The 23,261-nt window shown below is 36.5% G+C and overlaps 1 pseudogene; it reads right to left on the bottom strand.

Annotated features, from left to right (window-relative positions):
• Positions 1 to 270: 270 nt before the first annotated feature.
• LOC139002585 (large ribosomal subunit protein uL10 pseudogene) lies at positions 271 to 1,157 on the bottom strand (annotated as a pseudogene).
• Between the last annotated feature and the right edge of the window lie 22,104 nt (positions 1,158 to 23,261).

The following is a 23,261-nucleotide window of genomic DNA, read 5'->3' as shown; positions in this document are numbered from 1 at the left end:
CAAATATGCTCAGAATTTTATCACTGACTCCTCTTTTTATGGAAAAAAAAAAAGACTCAATGTGAAAAGAAGGAAGAATACTAGATCCCATTAACTTATAATGCATATTCCCTCAGCTCCATCCTGTGCTCTATAAAGACCACTTTTAAGTAGATATTGAGCAATGAACCTGTGACAACTTGTAAACTTTTTTTTTTTTTAATTAAAGAAGTAAGCCTTTATTTCCTTGTTTCACAAAGAAAGCTGGCTGAGCAGGTTGCTTTTTGGTTATTAGCCCAAGAGACCAAATCCCATATTCTGGTCCGACTCCCCTGACTGTTCTTTGCTTCAACCTTGGTTGGGTCTGCAGCAGCAGCAGGAGCAGCAGTGGAGGCAGGGGCCACAGGGGCTGGTGGATCAGCCAAGGAGGCCTCGACCTTTTCAGCAAGTGGTAAGTGTAAGCAGTCTCCACAAACAAGGCTGGGGCCCACATATACCCACTGGGGATAGGAAGGGGAACTGATGCAACAGCTGGTTACCAACATGCAGACATACTCTGGCAACGTTTCAGACATCCTCCAGGACGTGGGAATGTCGTTTTCTCTGGAAAATCAAGCACTTGTGGGTTGTAGATGCTGCCCTTGCCAAACACCCGCTGGTTGATCAGCCCAAAGGAGAAGAGGGAGATATCCAGCATGCTCATCAGTGTGGTGTTGCTGGCTCCCACTCTGTCCCCAGTCTTAATCAGCTGCATGTTACTCAGGATTTCAATGGTGCCCCTGGAGACTTTAGTGGTGATGCCAGTGTTCTGGGCTGCACAGTAACTTTACACATGGCAGTGGTACAAGCTACCTTATTGGCCAGCAGTATAGTCCTGATCTTAGTGAGGTCCTCCTTGGTGAACATAAGGCCCGAATTCCCCGGTGTGAGACAATGGTTTTTCCAGAGCTGGGTTGTTTTCCAGGTGTCCTGGGATGGCCTGTGTGTCATGGTGTTCTTGCTCATCAGTACCACAGCCTTCCTGCAGAGGGACATGCAGATCTGCTGCATTTGCTTGGAGCCCACAGTGTTGCTTGCACAATGAAGTATTTTGGATAATCATCAAGAAGTTGGATTATATTAAGGAAGTAGTTGGACTTCCCGGTGCCCTGTCTTGCCTCAGCAGCACAGCGGTGCATCAGGGATTGCCACACAAGGTTTAAAAATGATGTCACTCTCACAAGGGCACTTGAGGAGAGGAAGTGCAAAACTGCTTTAGAATTAGATATAGGTAGCAGTCAGATAAGTTAATTCCTTTATGAAGCCAGATCGTTATATTGGTGATATTCTATTTAACAGTGTGGTGACTGAGTGGGGAGGGGGATAGGAGATGGAAGAAGGTATAGAGGGGATCAAAGGTGATGGGAAAAATAAAATAAAATAAAATAAAATAAAGAAAACACAACAACAGAATTCACAACTATTTTGTATCATAATTATGTTCTTTCATAGCAGAAATGTACATTATTTAAAACTTGTATTTAAAATTATCTCTTACATTGATTTAAAGGATTTACTTAGAAAGTGCCCTTTGAGAACAGAAGTGTAAAAAAATTATGTGCCAAAATAATTTTTTTAGAATGTAAACCCCTAAAAAATTCAGTAAACTCTTGAGCTCTTCTAATTGAACCAGAAATAGTTTGTGAACTGTAGTCTTATCACACATATTTTGTGAATATAAACACAGCTGATATTTTAACCAAAAGAAAGTGATATATATTTTTACTTTAAATAGGAACAGGCTTGTTCATGATGACTTGAGAGACTGAGGATCTTTCTCTCCCTTCTCCCCGACCCCTGCCCCCCCCCCACCAAAAATAAAAGAGTAAAAAATATTTAATGGTCCTAGCCCAGTGATGGCAAACCTTTTGAGCTTGGCATGTCAGCATTTTGAAAAACCCTAACTTAACTCTGGTGCCGTGTCACATATAGAAATTTTTTGATATTTGCAACCATAGTAAAACAAAGACTTATATTTTTGATATTTATTTTATATATTTAAATGCCATTTAACATAGAAAAATCAACCAAAAAAATGAGTTCGCATGTCACCTCTGACACGCGTGTCATAGGTTCGCCATCACTGTCTAGCCAGCTGTGGGCAAACTAAGACCTGCGGGCCGGATTCGGCCCGTTTGAAATGAATAAAACTAAAAAAAAAACAACGGTACCCTTTTATGTAATGATGTTTACTTTGAATTTATATTAGTTCACACAAACACTCCATCCATGCTTTTGTTCCGGCCCTCCGGTCCAGTTTAAGAACCCATTGTGGCCCTCGAGTCAAAAAGTTTGCCCACCCCTGGTAGCCAGTGAGGCTCAGTTGGTTGGGTATCATCCAGTGCACCAAGGGTGGCTGGTTCCATGCCCTGTCCAGCATATACCTGAGATGCGGGCTGGGTCCTTGGTGGGGAACATGCAGTAGGCAGCCAATAGATATTTCTCTCTCCCAGTGATGTTTCTCTTTCTCCCTCTCCCTTCTGCTCTCTCTAAAAATCAATTTTAAAAATCTAAAAAATTTTATGATAACTTATGCATAATGACCATTGAAAGAAAACGCTTATTGATACATGCCATAATACTCTTGTTGTAGAAGTTACCCAGAGGGAAGCTCCATCTATGACTTCTGACTTCATACATTTAATCATGATAATGATTACAATATCAATAACAGTCATAAGTTTCTTGTGTCCCTAAGATGTGCAATATACTATAGTAAGTGCTTAATGTACATTTTTTAACAAATGCTCAGGAAAACCCTATACAGTAGACACTGCTAGCGTTTCTGCTCCAGTGAGGGGAAACCAGTGCCTGGAAGTGAAACGCTATCCCGACCACCCTGATAGAATGCATCTTTGCCAGGACTTGAACCCATCCAAGTGGCTATGCATCATCATCATGTGCTCTTTAGCACCATTGTCCTACCAAAGATAACTTATATTTCCAGATGCGGAGCTTAGACAAATCTAAAGATATTTTTGTTAGATTAATGTTCTAATATTTATCTTTATCTTTAATAATGTTCTTTCCCACAGAAATTTTATGAGTAACTGTATTTGGCTGAATTGAAGATGACATTTATTTAGTTTCCTGGGTTTTGATACCAATGCCCTCTGGAGTCTCTGGCTGTCCTTCATGCACATTGCCTTTGTTTTTTTAGTAAGTAGTGAAAAAATCGTAGTTATGTGGAATGCTGGTCCGAGCCCAGAGACATAAAATAATTAAACCGCAACTTTGAGTTTTACAGAGCTCTGTGCGAGTGAACTTGAGCTTATCTACTATTAGAGTTTGGGCATCTTCAAACTAACTTGATGGACTGAGAATTCTTGTATGGGGTCAGAAGGATGGAAAAGAAAGTTGGAGTCTTGAAACAAGCAAGCCCAAAACAAACACATGGATAGTCTACTGGAGTGAGTGGAACTGAGCAACAGGGTTCAGATTTGAAGGGCTTAATAGGACTCCATGAAACATGAGGCTGTGCTTCACATCTATCAAAATCACCTGAGGAGATTGTCAAGCATATAGATGTTGGGGTTTTGTTGTGAATTGCTCTAATTAAGCAAACATGAAGTGAAACAAAAGGTCTAAATCTTTTAAACATCTCACTAAGTGATTCTGATCCATAGCCAAGGTTACGGAGCACTGGCATAAAAGAAAAAACTGTCTCATGTGATGTGCAAAAGCTCTGCTGTAATCATTTTCTTTGAAAGAGCTTGTCCCAGGAAGCATAAGAAGTCTTCTTTTGAACTGAGTAGAGAAAGGGCACCTAGAAGGGGTCTGCAGCTACCCTGAAGCAGTTGATGGAAGCTTGTAGGTTGGGGCCCAGGACTTAGGTAGCAGTGAGGGCAGAAGACCAACAGTATTAATGACCCAGAAAAAGTGGTGAAGGCAGCAATATTAAAATACTACCTGCAGGAGGCCAGAGGCCTTTGTCATCTTGTATATTAATTATGCCAAGTATCTAGAATTATATCTTGCATGTAGTAGATAATCAATTATTGTTAAGTAAGTAACACTAAGACCAAGGATTTACCACAAAATATCAAATGGTAACCAAACAACCCTTACATATTTGGACATATATACCTCTCCAGATACCTAGATAATTGATGAAGATACCAGGAAAAGATTGGACTTTTTGTTTGTTAATCATGCAAGTGAAAGCTTAGGGCTTTGATTTATAACACAATGAATTTAAAATATAATACATTTGTATTCACAGATGTAGCAAGGGGACAGTTAGATTTCAAATGGAACTTTTTGATGTGTATTTCTTCCTTTATTTGAGATCTGGTCTAAACCACCTGGCAGATGGGAACTCTAGAAAATTGTAGCTAATGGCCAGAGCTGTCTTCACCTAGTTGGCTAATTCAGCTTAAACCTGAGGTTATTAAAATTCATATGTTTCTGAAATATGGTCTCAATTGACTGGTTCCTTGGAGAAATATATATTTGCCAGTGTAATCATAGAGGGCCAAATTCCTAGTAGACACTTAATATTATCTGCTACAACAGGGATGAAGCAGCTGTTCTGGCACCATTCGTCTTTAGGACCTTAAACTAAAGAGAAATAAAATATAAGAAGTTGAAATTAAAGTTATATTTGTGTATATAAGAATTAAATATATTCTATTGCCTGAAGCAAATTATCAAGGACATTCTCACTTCTACGCTAAGAAATATCATATCATTTTATTTTAAAATAAGTAAGATCTGTTATTTATCCCATTAGTTTGTAAGTGAAATTTCTTAATGGAAATTTGTAAATTCTTGATTAGAAATTGAGCATCCCACTTCTCTTAAATATGTGCATGAATCAGTCAGGCATATTAAAAAGTTTCTCTAATCACAAGGTTATACAGAGCTCATTATATTTTAATTATTGCAAGGATATATACATCAAAATAGTGTGCTTTTTCACATTCAGCCCATGTAATTAGATGCAGCTGCTTTCACCAATACCTTTCTGTAATTAGCACCACACAGAGGACTGTCTAAAAGTCACACTTCCAGTCTACAAGGTAAATCTAGGACTGTATTTAAAATTGAAAATAAAACACAATATCTGAGTAAGATGGTATGTTCAGATATGTGATAGACAGCTTTTCTGAATAAAAATAAATCTTTTGCTCCACATGCAAAAGCAAATACCAAATTATAAAGTTCATTTTTTTCTGCCTTAAAAAATATTTGTGTATATTACATCACTATTCCTTCTTCCCATTTCTCAGATTTTCCCAGTGCTATGAGATACTTTTACCTACTGAAGCATAGTCATGCCAGACAGAAACTCCCTAGGGGCTCTTTGCATTTCATCAACATGGCATTACAGAGGTACAGAAATTTACAGTGCCACCTAAGAAGGTTTAACCATCATATAGCAGAAAGTGAAACAGGTACAGGACTCAGTTATTCAAAGTACAAAATCATTGTCAAGCTCTTGAATACGTCTAGACAAAAATATTACATTTGATTCAAAATGAGTACAGTGATTACTTCAACAAAAATAACTAAGTCCAAAAACCAATGGTCTTTTTTTTTTATTTGGATGATGCTCCTCATTTGGTTTAATATCTAGATGTCAACATTTAGATTTAAAATTCTTGGAGTCTAACATTTGCCTTGTAAAGCCAATATGTTAGGAATAATTAACAAGAACTGACATGAAAATAAATAATTCTAAATATAAAACTATACTTTCACCAGAATCAGTAGAAAAGGGATACATTTTAAAAAATAAATCATGAGAGATTAATTGTCTTACTCTATGAAAAAATGCGAAATTAGATCTTTCCCTCACAATAGCCATAAAATTACAAAAATAAATTCCAGATTGATTAAAGCTTTCAATGTAAAAAGAAAAATATTTAGAATAAAATATTTAATATGTTTATGGAGATTTTAAAATGATGCTAAAATATCATTACTCCAGCAACTCCATAACCTTCTCCATGTGGTATGATTTAATTAACTTTGATTAAATTTGGTGAAATCTTTTAACTACATTGTCATTTTCAAAATTCGATTTAAAGAGACCCATAAAGTCAGGGAAGATACAGTCTGCTTTTAAATGATCTCTTATGATCAAAGGAATGCATTGTCCAAAAGAAAACGAGGCAAAAAAGAGACATCTCAAACTCTTTCTTTTCTTATTTTCATGTTCAGAACTGATAGAAATGATTTCAAGTAGCTGTTGACCAGCAAGTCAAAAGGGTATTCTTTAAAGTTATTTTGAATGTATCTGTTACATAATAATGTAAGATGATAAAATGATATTATCTCAACAGGTAAACGATGAAGGTGGAAATCATGGCTTAAAAATCTAGAAACAAAACATTCAAAGGCTAGATGCTAAGAGCAAGGCCACTATGGACATGGGTTTCCACGTGGTGTGATTTGACAAGCACTGTACAGCTCCCCTGATCAACACTGATTCCCACTAGCATGCTTGTCAGTTGAGAAGAAGTGTTATAGGTATGAAAAGTGGAGTTGTGGGAGAAGAGGTATAAAAATTTAGAGACAAATGAGATAAGTAGGTGGAACGTTAGTTTTAAGACAGGTGCTGAATCCATTCTTTATTTCACATTTTGTTTAAGGTTCACTAAGAAAAGAGGAAAAACAGTATTAAAATATAAAAAAGAAAATATTGCACAATATATTTTTATTTCAATTTTATTGTGTACTAGGGGCCTGATGCACGAAGATTTGTGCAAGAATGGACCTTCCTTCCCCTGGCTGCCAGCACAGTCTTCACTCTGGCCTGGAGCCGCCTTTCCGTCTTCCCATGTTGCCCAGAGGCCCGGAATGGCTGTGGCAGTGCAGAACGCCTGCATCATCACCATGGTGACAATGCAAGCATCCCGCCCCGCCCTGGGCCACTTGACACCTGTGTATGTAAATTAGCCCGCCAGCTTTGTTGGGTTAATTTGCATACTCACTCCTGATTGGCTGGTGGGTGTCATGAAGGTATGGTCAATTTGCATCTTTCACTTTTATTATTATAGATTAGTTACAGGGATACAGCTTAGTGGTTAGGCAATCATATACCTCACATAGTGTTCCTCTTGATATTTCCAGTACCTAACTGGCATTGTCCATACACCAAAAGGTGGCAGGCTCAATTCCTGGTCAGTGCATATACCAAGGTTGAGGATTTGATCCCTAGTTGAGGTGCATGCAGGAGGCAACTGATCGATGATGTTTCTCTCTTTCTCTCTCTCTCTCTCTCTCTCTCTCTCTCTAAAATTCAATTTAACAAAAAATAATTAACAGGGGAAATATAAAGTTTATGGCAAAAAGAACAAGGTGCCTTCAAAGGAGAAACAACTGTTCCCTTTTTATCTGCAAACACACATCAAGAGAAAAACAGAATAGCCTGTGAACAATGTTAAGCTGAAAGGACAGCAGCATAAAAGCACTGTCCTTAGTTATCATTCAGTAAATTCATTTAATGATAATTAGAAATTTAAGAACTTTATTATCCATGGCTATCATCTGAGGACAAGAGTCAAGAAAAGCCTGTCATTCAGGGTTCTTATACCAACAACAGAATATATTCTAAATGTGTAAGCAGAACAATAATTTAGTAAGAGGAGTTAGATGGTTCACAGAATTTCCAGGAAGCCCAGATTGTTAAGATTGAGTACTATGTGCTATGTCTGGGATTACCCTAGAGAAAAAAAGGTAACAGGAGAAGTCCCATTCACCATCTTGCAAATTGTGTATAAAAATGAATAGGAAGGCTTGCATGCAAACATAGTAGCTAGTGAGAAAGGTTACCTCTGAGGAGAAAAGAGAGAGTGAAAACAAAATGTGAAAGTGAGTGGCCATATTATCTATAAACTTGGATATTGTTGGAATATTTCATAGTAAAAATAGGTTTAAGTATTGAATTATAACAACATAGAATATGGTAGAGTTTTCTATTCATTATTTCAAAAAGACAAATAAAAAATTAGAATTGATTAAATGTTAGATGCTTGTTTTGCCATTTTGGTGATTAATGGCTATTACTTCAATTAAGGAATGGAAATTCTATGCAAGGCATTCACCTTGGCCTAATAAAGCAAGAAGCTGCCAGGTAGATTTGATCAGTGTGAATTCAAACATTGTGTGTATTTGAGGGATAAGAAATTAAATGTGATGTGGGTTTAACTTGGCTCTCTTATAGTCAGGCCAACTCTAATAAAGTACTGACATTGTCTTAATGGAAAATATATCCACTACTATGCCAAGGTCATCACAACTTAATTGCCTCAGATTTCAATCAGTGATTTATCAAATATGAATACCCTTTGGGGAGAAATGTATAAAAACCCAAGCTCTTATGTAAACTATATCTTGTGTTTGTGTAGCAAAATATATCAACAGAGGCCTTGTGTACCCATGAGGACAAGAGCTAAAATGCATTGCTCATTTTGCAGGCCTGGTAGATATAATAATGAAAATTTAGTGAAAATATGAATGCACATTTTAGAATGAATTAGATGTTTTGTCAGTTTTTAGGTTTGCTAATCTTTCAGTAAAAATGTTCTTCAATGTGTAATGTGATTTTTTAGCAAGATTTTTAAAAAGCCTATAAAGTTCTATAAAAGGACACTATCAGCTCTCCTTATTGGTGGACAGAGAAAATCACTCTAGAAAAGAGTTGCTTGTTCAGGGAAGTCACTGGAATGTTTCCTATGTACTTACATATATAAATATGAAACAAGCAGGAAGCCACTGTGTCTGGAGAATTGTGAAATAAAACATCTGTAGCCTTGATTCTCTCCCAAAGCTGCTTGGAATGAAGAACTGATCAGTAGAGAGGAGGTGGACATATTTGAATTGAGACAAATAAACCTTGTGAAAGGAAAGATATTGAGATCATAGCCACTTTTTTAAGTTTAATATTATTAAAACGTCTCTGATGGACTGTCATTGACCTAACTGATGTTGACTGGAAGGAAATTTTTTAAAGAGACCCAAAAAAACTCACAACAAGGAAGAGGGAATATGAATTAATAACCCAGGCTAATCCCCAGGGCTGGATGTTTTAAAAAGAATATTTAGTTTCAGAATATATATGTCTTCAGCTGGCAATCTTTTCTAGAATCAATTCCAGTGGTATGGAAGTATAAACTTGGCATTTGCGAATGAACAGAATGAGCTATAACACTGAAATCCAATGCCAGGTTTGGTGTAGGGAACTAGGTCACCAAAGACAGAACCCTTGTTGTGAATAGGTATTTATTAGACTGTGTGAGAGTCATATCCAACAGCAACATCATATAATAAGACCAAAAGTAAAAGTATCAGTTTCTAGTAAGTTTGGGATGCCATAGAAAAATGCCATTGATGGAGTGAATTAAAAACAGCAACAACACACATAGAATTTAATTTTCTCACAGTTCTGGTGGCTGGAAGTCTGAGATCAGGGTGTCAGCATGGTTGGGTTCAGTAAAAGCTCTCTTCCTGGCCTGTAGATAGCTGCTTTCTTGCTGTGTCCACACATGGTAGAGAGAGGGGAGAGAGAGAGAGAGAGAGAGAGAGAGAGAGAGAGAGAGAGAGAGAGAAAGCTTGAGAGAGAGAGAGAGAGAGAGAGAGAGAGAGAAAGCTTTCTTGTGTCTCTTCTTATTAGGGCACTAATTCCATCATGAGGCCCCCACACTCATAGTCTCATCTAAAGCAATTTTTTTCCTAAACTCCCAGCTCCAAATACTTGTTATATTCAGGGTTTGTGTTTCAACATATGAATTTTAAGAGGCACAATTTAGTCCACAGCAACCAGAAACTTTGAAGATTTTCTCCTCTTCCTCTATCTAGAGTTTTCAATAAGAATGATATCTTGTACTGAGTAAAACCACTGTGTTAAATGGAATAAGGGGGTACTCGAGAGATTTTTGTCTTCTGACTTATTAGAAAAGTGAGTTCTCAAGGAAATTAATTAGAATTTACAAAGTGTGAACAACCCTTAGACACTTCCAGAATGGTTGTATGAAGAGTACCATCGATACACTCCCCAGCAAAACAATACTGTAAATAAACACAAAATATAAAACACAATCAGTTAAAGTCTGGAATTTTTCATAACAGAAACAGTACATAAAGACACTTTATTTAAGAAAACTACCAACCTAAATTAGAATGAGAGTCTATGGCATTTCAGAGAGGACCTATTCCCTCTTCCCATACTTCAGCTTAGCAGGACAGAATCTCTATTCCTGGTGGGTATTGCCAAGAAATTGGGAATCCCTCTGCTTTCAGTTCCCAGTTAAGGGCTAGAGTATCTCTCTAGGAGGGGAAGGCTGTCAGCATTTCCCACACACTCTCCAGCTCTATGGTGTAGAGTCTAGTTCCTGGAGAGTGTAGCCAGCCAAAAATTATAGTATAGAAGCTATAACTAAACATGGCAGGCCAACAATATTTGGCTCTTAGTACTTTCACTCTAATTCCTTCATGGAGTAAAAGTTCCATGCTAAAAATAGAAAACCCAGGAGGCTTCCATTCTTGCTGAATGTCTATATTGCAAACCAGTATTGCCATTCTGAGAGAAGCTGGACATTTTCCTACTCTATTTCCAGAGCGGTGGCTCAGAGATTTGCTGAGGAGGTGAGGCTGACCACAAAAACATAGGTTGAAAATGCAATAAATGAAATTTAAGATGTACTAGTAGATTTAAATTAAGTAGGTTTAAATTAATGGATAAAAGAATCAGTGTACATGAACATAGATTTAAAGATATTCAGTTCAAAAACAAAAAGGTAAAAGAATGAAGGAAAATGACAAAGCTACAGACAAATATGGAGCATCCTTAAACACACCAGCAGATGCATAATAGAAGGAACAGAATGAGAGGAGAGAAAGGATGAATATAGGATGTCTTTCTACTTATTTCAATATTTTTATTTGATGAAATAATAGTTGAAAACTTTTCAAATTTGATGTAAATCTCAATCTACATATTCAAGGATATAAAAATTTCCAAAGGCCAATTTATCAGAAAGATACAATAATTATAAGAATTTATGCACTAAAATAGAACTCCAATATACATGAAGTGAAAACTAGAAATAGAAGGAAACAATCTATGTGATAAAGGACATCTATGGAAAAAGAAATAAAAAGCACAGCTAACATCATACCCGATGGTAAAAGACTAAATTCTTTCCACCTAAAATCAAGGACAGAGCAAGGATGTTCACTCTTTCCACTTCTGTTCAACATTTTCTTGGACTTTAGAGCTAGTACAATTAGGCAAAAAGAATCAAAAGGAACTTAACTGGAAAAGATGTTAAACTATCTTTGTTTGCATATGACATGATATTGTATATAGAAAATACTATGCAAGTCTCTAAAAAGCTATGGGAACTATAAAACAAAATCAAACAAAATAGTTCTGGTTGGCAGGATACAATGTCAAATACAAAAATCAATGACATTTTCATAGAATAGCAATGAAAAATACAAAAATGAACTTAAAAAGCAATTATATTCATAATAGCAGTGAAAATAATAAAATACTTAGGAATATATATATATATATATCAGAATAAGTTTAAAAATATACTGTAAAATTACAAAATATTGTTGAAAGTAATCAAAGCATATCTAAATAAATGGAAAGTCATTCTATAATCATGGGTTGGAATATAATGTTGGCAATATTCCCTAAATAGATTTAATACAATTGCTATATAATGCTCAACTTTCTTTTTTTGGCAGAAATTGACAAGCTGATTCTAAGCTTATGGAAATTCAAGTGACCAAGACAAGGCAAAATAATCTTGAAATAGAATAAAAAATTTAGAGGAGTCACTTCCCTATATCAAAATTTACTACAAACCTACAAGAATTAAAACTATTTGGTACTGGCATAAGGATATGCATATGGTTTACTTAAGTAGAATTTATATTCCAGAAAAAAACTGTTACACTTATGGTCGATCGATTTTCTACATTAGTGTCAAGAAAATTCAATAGGGAAAGAATAGGCTTTTCAACAAATGATGCTGGGATAATTGTATATCCAACAAAAGAATAAAGTTGAATCCCTTTCTTGTACCATACATATAAATTTACTCAAAATGGTTCATGGACCTACATGTAAGAACAAAAGTTATAGTACTCTTCAAAGGAAATATGAGAGTAAATGATCATGACCTTGGATTCGGCAAAGCCTTTTTAGATAGAGCACAAAAGTATGTGATAAAAGTAAAAATAAATAAGTTAAGATTTAAAAAGAAAAAAAATTGCTTCAAAGATATCATAAAATAGTGAAAAGACAACCCATAGAGCAGGAGAAAATTTTCACAAGTTATGTCTCTGATAAGAGACTTGTATTCAGGATACAGACAGAAACCTGCAATTCAGAACTAAAAGACAACAACCCAAATAAAAAATTGGTCGAAGGCTATACATGGACATTTCCCCAAAACAGATATACCAATGACCAACAAGAGCATGAAAAGTTGTTCAACATTAGTCATCAGGGAAATGCAAATCAAAACCATAATCAGATTCCACATTGCTTTCACTAGGATGTCTATAATCAAGAGTGTTGGCAGGATGTGGAGAAATCAGAATCCTCAGGGAACGCTGACGGGAATGTAAATTGATGCAACTACTTTGGAAAAGAGTCTGGCAGTTTCACGAAAAGATAAGCATAGGGTTCTACTCCTAGGTCTATACAAAAGAAATTAAAAGATGTATTTTCACAAAACTTGTAATGAGTATTCATAACAGCATTATTCATAATAGCCAAAAAGTAAAAATAATTCAAACATTCATCAACTAATGAACAAAATGTAAAATATCAATATAATGTGTTATTATCAGCAATACAAAGGAATAAAGTGTTTACACATGCATAACATGGCTGAATCTTGAACACATTATGCTAAGTTATATAAGCCAGTCATAGAAGTCCCATTGCCTGATTCCATTTACATGAGATGTCCACAATAGACAAATGTATAGAGACAGAAAAATAGATTCATGGCTGCCTAGAGCTGTGGCAGATCAGGAGAGATGGGGAGTGACTGTTAATAAGTATGGGTATCCATGTGGGTATGTGAAAATCCCCTGAAATGAATTGTGGCAATAGTTGCATAGCTCAGTGAACATATGAAAAACCATTGAAAGGGTAAATTTTATAGTGTGTGAATATATCTTAATAAAGTTGTAATACATTAAAAACAAACCAAAAGGTGACTCCATTTATTAGGAAGAAGCTTATACCAGTCATGCTGGGGAATTTTTTTTCCATGTCACTTTTTTTCTCATACTTTACCCTCTCCATGGTGAATGAAAACCATCTCTTCGGCAGTGTTTACAAATATTCTGTGTGCTTTGCTATATTACCCAGACTCCCTTGCAGTGAGTTGGATCTGTGTTTTAATTTTTGACAAATAGCCATACAAAAAAATTATGTTTATTACTTTTTGGCCAAAGCATTTATGGGACAATATAAGCCTTTGATCTCTCACTGACTTGATGTGAGAGCCACATAGATATTAAAGTCACTGCTTAAAAGAGGGCTTCCCCTCTCTTGTCAGTTTCTGTATAAGGACAAATAAATATTTTTATTGTGTTAAGCCACTGAGATTTTAGAATTTGTTACCATAGCATACTTTAACCTAACCTGACTAATGTAACCAGTGTTAATACTAATTAAAAATACAGAAAAATTATAAATGGGTTTTAAAAATTGATATGTAGTTTAGCAGGGATATAGTTTAATAATGTTTGAATAATTATAAATTTCAAATTTAATAAAGAACATTTGAAAAATAAATAATATAAAACATTGTTTGTTAGTGATTATAAATGGAGGTAACTTAAGTCAGTGTCCCTATGGATAAAATATGGTACACTTAACTGGGAAATTTGAAAAGAATATAATAAAAGGTATAGTGATTGTATAGGAAAAACACAATGGATAGTAGCCTGGGATAATAAAAATATGGCTTTATTTCTACCCCAATTAATGAAGGCACAAGGGGCCGAGATGTTTCTTGTCAGTTCTAAAGAAAGAATTGTCTAGAATATATTGCCAAAATGTAGCTGTTAAAACTAATTAGGGGTGAAGCTAAGTCATAGTAATATGACAGGGAAGGAACTGGGGCCTTAAGCACAACTGAAAGCCCCCCCACCTTTTATTTTCTTTTTCCAAATCTTTCACCATTATCATCCTTTGACAGAATCCAACCAGAAGTCCAAGGGGTCAAGGGAAATTTTTATGGTGGTCTATACTGGTCATCCTCTCTGATTGCAAAGTTGGGTCAGAATGAGCATGGATTTGGAGAAGCACATGTGAAAAAGGAAGGCTGTGAAGGATCTGTGACTGAAATTTCACTAAATTATGAGCTGTGTGGCACAGAGAGAAATGCATTGGCCCTCGTGATGATCCTCAGTCTTTAACTTGAATAAGAAGCAGCTATTAGATGACTAGCCACTTTCAGTGTTTTGGTAAGTGGGTCTGAAGTGAGGCCCAAAAAAAGTGCACTTCTAACAAATTCTCAAATGTCACTAATGCTATAGAGGACAACACTTTGAGAACCACTGAACTATAGAATCAGAATAACCAGGTTTAGAATCCTGATTCTGCATGTTTGTAGCTTGAAATCATGATTAATTCTCCCAACTTTTCTGTTGTTCTGAGGTTTATCTATTCATACATAATAATTTATCAACTATTAATTCATCCATTTAAAACATGAGAATGTTTTTGTTGATCTTGAATGACTTTGTAGAAATTATTGTTACATGATAAAATACCTGGTATACTGTTTGGTACTTGATAAATATGATTACATAAGACTTGTTTTTATTCTAATATATTAGTCCATTAAATTAATTGAACTATATATAATAAAAAAACTATGAAAATCTATAAAAATATATTATGTATTATCCTAAAGTAATGATAAATGTATGCTTTAATTTATTAACCTTGAATTAAATTATTTGTGTATATAATTTTTATTTAAGGTAGCAAATGTATATAACAGCTATATGCTATTTTGTGCTAATTGACTCTGGATAATATGCTGCGGCCATGTTTTAATTATCTCTTGAGTAATGACTCTCATGCTTTACTTGAAGGCAAATGGTAAATGAAATTAATAGTTTGCTCCATGTAATGGGCAATAATTGATCACCTTTTATAATAAGCTAGTAATGTTTCATTTATACTGTACCCTCTGGGAAATTAGATGTTCAGGATAAGTAAAATTTTCTAGATAATTAATGCTTAATTTCTGAAATAAAATATTTACTCTTTCTCATTGCTTTTAAAAGACCCTGAGACTATAATATTTTATTTTTATTGAATTTATTGGAGTGACATTGGTTAATAAAATTATATTGGTTTCAGGAGTTCAGTTCTATATTACATCATCTGTATATTGTATTGTGTGTTCACAACCCCAAATTAAGTCTTCTGCCATCACCATTTATCCTTTCCTACCTTTCCCCACCCCCCTTTTCCTCTGGTAATCACCATACTGTTGACTGTGTCTATGAGTCCTTTTTCTTTGTTTAATTCCTTTACCTACACTAAAAGTGCTCAAGCCTTTCTGTCAATAAACCAAGAATATGTTTCACTGTAAATATTTAGTTTTATGAAAGTTCAAGAATCCTAAACAAACATTATAATAGTGCAGATTAGGAAGCAGCCCATGTGTCCAACAGTAGGTGAGTGGATAAAGGAGTTTGGGTACATTTACACAATGGAATACTACAGAGCTACAAAAAATAAATAAATAAATAAATAAATAAATAAATAAATAAAGGAAATCTTTCCTTTTGCAACAACATGGATGGATCTGGAGAGTATTATCCTAAGTGAAATAAGCCAGTCAAAGAAAGACAAGTGCCTCAGTGATTTTTAAACATTCCAAGCTGCTTTAACATGCAGTCATGATTGAAAATTACCAACGTAGACATGCCTGGCACATAGTAGATGTTTAGTAAGTATTTGTGAATACATGCATATATATTCATTGAATGCCTTTTAAATGTTAGCTTTATGATAGCATTTGGATATATTGGTATGAAAAGTCATTTTCTTTGAGACAGTCTCAGAAATGTAGAGGTGAATGTAGTTCTAAGTTTCATCCTGAAATATTATATCTCTTTCATATAATGTGGCACAGAATTAGTAGTAATCAGTTCCCCGCCCCCCCTTTCCCCCCGCAAACCCCCTCCTCTTCCTTTGCTCACTGAACTGAAGACAGCAACACCACCTGCTCTCTGCCCTATCTAGAAATCCATAGACAATCCTAAATTCCTCTCTTTCTTTGCTCTCATATTAAATTTATCTCTAGGTCCTATGTTTTAAAGCTTCCTATTTACTGTTAGAGGTTCTTTATTTTTATAATTATTTTCTCTTTTCACACCACTGCCATTGTTAAATCCACTGTGATCTGTACTCTGTTTCCTGAAACAGCATCCTAACATCTCCTAGCTTCCAGTTTGGACCCCTTAGAAGTCATTCTCAAATTGTTTTACGGAACAAAACTGAACATATCAGTCCTTTCCCAAGCTTAAAAACCTTCAATGTCTCCCTATTTTGTTCAGAGTAAAATACATCTTATAGGACCATATAGTAAGGGTCCCTTCTTGCCCCTCTGGATATAGATATAGATATAGATATAGATATAGATATAGATATAGATATAGATATAGATATAGATATAGATATAGATAGATATAGATATTGATTTCAGAGGGGAAGGGAGAAGGAGACAGAGGTAGATACATCAATGATGAGAGAGAATCATTGATCGGCTGCCTCCTGCATTTCCCACACTGGGTATCGAGCCAGCAACCACGGCATATGCCATGATCTGGAATCGAACCATGACCTCCTGGTTCATTGGTCAATGCTCAACCATTGAGCAACATCAGCTGGGTGGCTTACTTGCACTTAACAATCTCGTTCTAATTAGCTATATTATGTGCTTTGAACCAATCTACTACTTTCTCACTCTGAATTAATTATCTTTTGTTATTTCCTCTGCTTTTAAAGCTTCTCTTCTCCTTAATCTCAACCTTATTTCACTAGCTAAATACTTTTCTCCTTTAGTGTTTATCTGAGACTTCACATCTTCCAGGAAACCATCACTGATTCACAAGTAACATTTATTTAGAAACATTTGAATACATATTAAATGTGGTTCTTCTATTTAAATATCCCCTACCTTTTATGTAGCACAGTTTTATGAGGGGCCAAGTCCTGGAGAACACCTGAAGCTTGAACATGCGCCTGTATTCAAAATGGGTGTGAGAGGTATTCTCAAAATTTGTTTCAGGGCTCCCAGTGAAATGGGGACTATCTGGGGTAACTTGGGATCTCTGGAGTAAATTTCTGAACCTCTACACTTGAGTAATGCCTCTATGTCCTGTGCTATAGTGGCTAGTTCACACCCCTAAATTCCATAATGCCCCTGCATTCTGTTGACACCACACACAGATATTTACCTTGTACATTTCCTAGATCAGTGATGGCGAACCTATGACACGCGTGTCAGAGGTGACATGCAAACTCATTTTTTTGGTTGATTTTTCTTTGTTAAATGACATTTAAATATATAAAATAAATATCAAAAATATAAATCTTTGTTTTACTATGGTTGCAAATATCAAAAAATTTCTATATGTGACACGGCACCAGAGTTAAGTTAGGGTTTTTCAAAATGCTGACATGCCAAGCTCAAAAGGTTCGCCATCACTGTCCTAGATCTTCATAATGATATTTTCATGAGATTCTTAACCATTATCAATTGATTCTCTTGGCAAGGCGTGTTGTTTCATTACCTCTATACTATTAAGGAGATCAGAGAAGAGCATTGGTTTCCTGATAAAGATGTGCAATGCAATGACATAATAACCACATATAGTCAGAAAGGAAATGGAAATCGATATCTCTAGTGCCTACCATATGACAGCACTATGTTGGCTGCTTTGTTTCCCTTCTAATGACTATATTTTACCTTATCTTTTCTTGAGTTCTTCAGGTGTGAGCTTATCTCCATCTTACACGTGATGACAAAATAAAGAACTGAAGAAAATTATGAGGTGCAAACCCCTACACATGTTACTTCAGGACCCACTCTTTTCCCATTAGAGCATGCTGTCTCATAAGACAATACTCTTAATGCATATGGAATCCTAAAGCCTCTTTTAATCTATTTCACAAGATATATGAGAAACACAGCTGTTTTAAGGTATTTAACACTAGGGATTTGGATTTAAAACAAACCTCTGGTGATGGTGAGGCTAGTAGAAATTTGGTACACTATTAAGCTTTCAATGTTACGAGTAAGGACAAATTTGATGTATCTTTATGATCATCACTGAATTATTTTTGTCTATAATAAAGAATTCCCTGTGAACGAAGCCTGAATTATATTAATTAAACTATTATTTACCTCAAGGACTATGTACTTAAGCCTGTAACCAAAATATTTACCTAAGTTTTCAGCTTCTTCTTGATCTCTGATTATAAGAGAAGAATAGTTAAAAATCATAGAAAAATAGTACCAGATGTTCTATAGAAAAAAAATAAAAAACAAATTCCAATCTAATTTGGTTTCCTAGCAAAAGATCTTTACTTTTAAGTCATGTCTATAAACGCATCTCAATAGGGCAGTATTATTGAGAGGGTTAACTTGAAATGCAGGCAGGTAGGGAGTTGTCCAGTGGAAAAGAAAGGCAGGTGGAACATAGGCAGGGCAGACATGGCTGTTTGAGCAGCCTAACCACAGGAATCAACCAAGCAGAAATAATAAAATGTTTCTGGACTCTAAGCGGGAGGCCTGGGAAAACAAGGGAGGGCCTGCAACAATAAGGTGGACTGACACAAAAAAACAGAAAATGTTCAGCATAGGGACAGAGAAAGAACACATAGAAACAGGGAAAGTTCGGGTCGATTGCTGGGCAGAACAACTGAAGGAATCCATCAGGTGACAACACGGATAGATATAGAAGCAGGGTTGTAGCAAACATATACCCGTGGGCTGCAAGGCTTTAATGGGTAGCCCATTATTTAATGGGTAGCCCTCTGCCCCTTGCCAGAGTCTGAATCTACTTGTAATAAATTTTCCACACTTTTGCTTAAATCTTTTGGTCCCCAGAGCTCATTCTTCAGCGTTGTGAGACAGGGCCCCAGGAAGACACCTCGGCTCACCATTCTGGTCATTATGAGTTCATACCTTCGTCAAAAATGTATGTTGAAGTCCTAATACCAGTACCTCAGAACTCAGCCTTGTTTGTGAATAGGGTCATTGTAGATGTAATTAGTTAAGGTAAGACAGTAACGGAGTAGGGTGGGTCCCTAAGCAAATATAACTAGCATCCTTATAAGAAGACAGCATGTAAAGACAGAGATACAGGAAGAGTACCATGAAGGCGGGGGCAGCAATTGTAATGATGCCTCTACAAGCCAATGAATGCCAATACTTGCTGGCTCTCACCAGAAGCGAAGAGAGAGGCCTAGAATGGAACAAATCATGCTGACATACAGCCTTTGAACTTCTAGACTCAAGAGCCATGAGTGAATAAACTTCTGAAGTTTCAAGCCACCCAGTTTGTGGTACTTTGCTATGGCAGCCCTAGGAAACTATTACAGGGAGCTTTTTCTACCTTTAATTAGTGTATCTTAAAAGTTTTACAAACATAAGCACAAATATTCTCCAAAAGGATACCAAAATTTATGTAATTCTCAGCTATGCACACATAGCCACACCTGAGACTTTTTAGAAGCTAAGTTAATTTTAGTTCACACAGCAATTAGTGGATGAAATCTATAATAATAAAATGTAATTTTAACAGTCTGTTTGATGCTGCTCTGCCTCTGTATCTATTTTTGTTCATCAGTTTATAATGGTCTTTATTATCCATAAATGAGTGAGATAATGTGGTATTTTTCTTTCATTGACTGGCTTACTTCACTGGGGGTTAGGGGAGGCCAGGGGAAGGTCAAGAGGGGTGGGGAAGGAGACATATGTACTACACTTTGTAATATTTTAAGCAATAAAACAAAATTAAAAAAATAAAAAGAAAAGAAAAATAAAAGAAAGAATAAAAAGCGTAATATGCTAATTAGACCAAACATCCTCCCAGAAGATTTTCCGGACTAAGCCAGGGCTGCGAGGGAAGCCTGGGTCCCAGGTGCCAGAGGGAAGCCGGTGCCAGCAGCTGGGGGAAGGAAGGCCTACTATTGCACAAATTTCATGCATCGGGCCTCCAGTCCTATCTAATAATAGACAAACATGGTAACTGACCGTACCTTCGCTACGCCTCCCATTGGCTAATCAGCGAGATATGCAAATTAACCCAACCAAGATGGCGGCCGGCAGCCACGCAGCTGAAGCGAGCAGGGGGCTTGCTTGCTCCAGTGATGGAGGAAGCCAAGGTTCCCCCGCCTGCTGCGGCCCAGCTTGAGCTCCGAAAGCAACAAAGTTTCAATTATAGAAGTTAAACTAACCCCAGATACTTGCTTTCAGCAGGCCCTGTCCACAGAGCTGGAGAGCGCAGGAGCCCGGCTCTTAGCTCCAGTGACGGCAACAAAGTTTCAATTATAGAAGGTAAATAAATCCCAGAATAAAAAAGAAAGAAAAAAAGGAGAGGCTGGGAGCTTCAGTCACCCTCCAGCCTGAAAACGGCCCTCAATCCCTCATCCAAGCTGGCCAGGCACCCCAGTGGGGACCCCCACCCTGAAGGGGGTGTGACCAGCTGCAAACAGCCATCAGCCCTTCACCCAGGCTGGCCAGGCACCCCAGCGTGACACCCACCCTGATCCAGGACACCCTTCAGGGCAAACCAGCCGGCCCCCACCCATGCACCAGGCCTCTATCCTATATAATAAAAGGGTAATATGCAAACTGACCCTAACAGCAGAACGACTGGGAATGACTGGTCACTATGACACACACTGACCACCAGGGGGAAGACACTCAATGCAGGAGCTGCCCCCTGGTCGTCAGTGCACTGCCACAGGGGGAGCTCTGCTCAGCCACAAGCCAGGCTGATGGCTGCCAGTACAGCAGTGGTGGTGGGAGCCTCTCCTGCCTCCTCAGCAGCGCTAAGGATGTCTGACTGCAGCTTAGATCTGCTCCCCGCTGGCAAGTGGACATCCCCCAAGGGCTGCCGGGCTGCTAGAGGGATGTCTGATTGCTAGCTTAGGCTCAATCCCCTGGGGAGCAGGCCTAAGCCAGCAGGTGGTCATCCCCTGAGGGGTCCCAGACTGCGAGAGGGCACAGGCCAGGCTGAGAGGACCCCCCCACCCCGAGTGCACAAATTTTTGTGCACCGGGCCTCTAGTAGATAGATAATTAATAAAGGAAACATACTGTTTTAATTTCTTTTTCAAGTACTTTATGTCTAAACCTAACCAGGCAATACTAAAATCAGCTCAGCACCACTTTATCTAGACTAAATTGGGAGCATCAGTGAGTTCTCTAATATTACAAAAATGATAATTGCAGTCTGTGATTCAAATTTCTTCTTAACACAATGTATTTGTTATTGCCACCTTTATTGCTTAATATGAAACAGAATAACTAGTAATAAATGTAACTTCATTTATGATGGGCAGAATGTAGCAATGGCATTTTACAATAGAATATAATATCTCTTTTAAATCATGAAAAGAAAAACCAAATTAAAAACCAAAGATCACATGGTTTGTGAAATTTTGTCCTGGTTGCATGTTTGTTTGTTTGTTTATATTATTTACTTTGAAGATAAGTTTTCACTTGAAATTCTAAACCATGTTAATAAATAAACATATAAAGAAAACTCAAAGATTGGGAAAATATATTTGCCAACCATCTATCTGATAAGAGGAACTCATAAAACTCAATAGCAAAAACACACACAATAGATGATGGTTAAATAACTTGAATAGATACTTTTCTAAGAAGATGAACAGATGGCTAACAGACATATGGAAAGGAATTCAACACAAATTATCAGGGATACCCATCAAAGCCATATGAAATATCACATCAAGCTTGTGTTGGCAAGGATGTGGAGAAAAGGCAACCCTTGGTAGAAATACCATTGGTAGAAATGTACATTGGTACAGTCACTATGGAAAACAGTATGGGGGTTCCTCAAAAACTAAAAATAGAACTACCATATGATCCAGCAATCCCTCTTCTGGATATATATTGTAAAGATATGAAATCAATACCTCAAAGAGAGGATCTGCACTCTCGTGTTCATTGCAGTGTTATTCATAGTAGACAAGATATGCAAACAACTTGGGTGTCTGTTGAGAGATGAATGGACAAAGAAATTGTGGTATATATGCACAATGAAATAGTATTCAGCTTTTAAGAAGAAGGAGATCCTCATATCTTTTGCAACAATATGACTGAAGCTAGAGGACATTTGCTAAGTGACGTAAACCAAACAGAAAGAAAAAAAATGCATGATCTTACTTATATAAGTAGAATCTAGAAAATTTGAATACATACAATGATTGAGTAGAATTGTGATTACTGAGGGTGAGGAGATGGGGTAAATGTGGAGCTTTTGGTTAAAGGGTACAAAGTTGCATTTATGTAGGATGAACAAGTCTAGAGATCTAATGTATAGCATGATGATTATAGATAATAATACTGTATTGAACAGTGGAAATTTATTAAAAGAGTAGATTTCAGGTGCTCTCATCACACACATACACACAAATAGTAGCTATGTGAGGAGGAGATATGTTAATTAGCTTGACTGTAGTAATCATTTTACTATGTATATGAAAAATCATGTTTTATACCTTAAATATAAATTTTATTTAGAAAATAAATTAACTTTTAAAGTCCAATATAAAAAAATAACACAAGTCAGCTATAGAATAATTAAATTGAAAGGCATATTAATATAGGAGGCCTTCGTAACAAATCTTTAACATTTTCCTGAACATTGGAACCTAGAACTCCCTTCCCACTTTTGTGCTCTCAAATGCAGACAGAATGCTCTCACACTCCACTATAATATTCTCTGATACAGCAGCTTCTCCTTGCCTTCCATATATAGTTTATACAGTAGAGTTCTCACTTCAAGCAGTCTCATGCCAAAAACCTTAACCAACTTGGCCTATCATCTTACTGTCCCATTTCCTTGAGCTCTTTGTAATGGTAAAGGCAAAACATAGGACTTCATAGTTTTTAGGTATAAAACAGTGGCTAATAACCACATTAGGTCAAATACCAGTTCTGTAATTAGTTATCTATAATATTAGCTAATTTACTTAAT

The sequence above is a fragment of the Myotis yumanensis genome, unplaced genomic scaffold (genome assembly GCF_028538775.1).
Source record: "Myotis yumanensis isolate MYYU_CA2020_CCGP unplaced genomic scaffold, mMyoYum1.0.hap1 SCAF_2, whole genome shotgun sequence".
NCBI classification, from domain to species: domain Eukaryota; kingdom Metazoa; phylum Chordata; class Mammalia; order Chiroptera; family Vespertilionidae; genus Myotis; species Myotis yumanensis.
This window is presented reverse-complemented; position numbering and strand designations above follow the sequence as displayed.